Source organism: Alligator sinensis, unplaced genomic scaffold (assembly GCF_000455745.1).
Source record: "Alligator sinensis unplaced genomic scaffold, ASM45574v1 scaffold634_1, whole genome shotgun sequence".
NCBI lineage: Eukaryota > Metazoa > Chordata > Crocodylia > Alligatoridae > Alligator > Alligator sinensis.
In genome coordinates, this window is record NW_005842558.1 from 285,718 (window position 1) to 287,438 (window position 1,721).

A 1,721-nucleotide genomic window follows, 5' to 3' on the forward strand; every position below is an offset into this window, starting at 1 on the left:
CGGGCCTGGAGTCACCTCCTCACCGTCCTGCAGCCAGGTCACACGAATGGACCGTGGGTAGAAGCCAGTGACCCGGCAAACCAGCAGCAGTGGGAGCTCTGCAGCAACAGGAGGCTGCCGGGCAAACACCACAGCCACCAGGCGTTCTGGGGATGGCACACAGAGGCGTGGTTAGGGTATCCATGACACAAAAGGCAACTGCACATCCAGCTGCGTGAAGGATCCCAGTGGAGGTGCCTCATCCTAGAGACAGCTGCATCTCAGCCCAGGCAAGGCCTGGATAGAAGCAGCAACTGCTTCCTCCCCAGCAGACAGCTCCATGTCAGCCAGAGGGTGGCAGGGTGGGAGGGCAGGGGGGATTATGCCAGTACAGGTCTGGCCTCACCCTTCCCACTTCTCCTTCCCGTAGTAGGCAAAGCTCAGGATCTCAGTGATGCACGTGTACTGGAGCAGGAACTGGAGGTGGCTGGATGTGACCGGGTCCTGGAAGAAACTACGGTGAATCCGCTGGGCCATCTTATCCCCGGGTGCAGCCACCCACTCACCCGTGGCCAGGTTGAACCTCACCAAGCTGTGCCTGTCCCGCGTGCTCAGGTAAAAGCTGTGGGAGGTGCCATTGGGAAGGATCTCACAGCCCATGAGGATCTGCATCACAAAGGGGACTGGAAGAGGATTTGGGGTACACTGTGAGGCTCAGGGGAGCAGGGATGGGGCTATTGGGAAGGTGAGGAGATGGTGGCACGGTGCCAGGGACACTCTATCCTTTCTTTGTGGCTAGACAACCATTTCATCTTTTCAAGATCCTCCTGGTACCTCCTCTGACAGCCATTAAAATACCCAGGGTGTGGCAGGGCCTCTCCAATCAAGCTCAGGTCCTGCCTGCATCCACTCAAAGGGGCATTGTCCAGTGCCAGGCACCACAAGGACCCTGGTGGCCCCAACCCTGCCAGGTGGGAGACAGCTGCAACGAGCATGTCAGTGCTCAGCCCCCACCCCAAGCTCTTTATACTCATAGTTCACGCCAGTCCCTTGCACCACGGTGACAATTGTATCAGTGATAAGCACCAGGTAGAGATGAATAGCTTTCTCCAGGTCATCCCACTGCTCAGGGGACATCCTCTGACGGGCCCAGGGCTGGTAGAAGCGGATGGGGCAGGTACCACAGTCCATGGCATGGGTAGGGACATCACCCAGCAGCACAGTGCCCTGGGTGTCAGCTGATCTGGTGGTGTCATGGAAGACCATGGTCACCAGCAGCCAAAGAATCTGGGGTTCCATGGGGGGGTGGCATGGAGGGCATGGGGGATGACATGGGGAAGGCTGCAAAGAAAGCAAGGGTCAGTGGTGGGGCAAGGCCCACCCCGAATCTTGCACAAGCACCCCACCAGTCCCAGCTCCAGAATCTGGGCCCTCCGCACACCGAGCAGGGACCACCATGCCACAAAGAAGCCAGGGAGGAGGAGAGGAAGCTGCTGCATCATCGCAGGGCAGCCGGGAGTGGGGCCCTGGTAGCTCTTACACCCACCTACATCAACTTCTCCTTTTTTCTTCCTGCCCACAGAAGCCAACACCTGTGTCTGGCCAATCATCTGCTGCGGGAGGGAAGGCCCCCTCCCACTCCGCCCTTCCATCAGGCTGGGGCAATGTATAAGCCCCTGTCTAGGACTGGGGGTACTGGGGCTGCCTAGGAGAATGCCCCTTCTGCCCCCTCTGCAGCACAG

General features: G+C 59.1%; 1 pseudogene; it reads right to left on the bottom strand.

Annotated features, from left to right (window-relative positions):
- Nucleotides 1-1,478, bottom strand: part of LOC106722693 — a 10,336-nt pseudogene extending 8,858 nt beyond the window's left edge.
- Between the last annotated feature and the right edge of the window lie 243 nt (nt 1,479-1,721).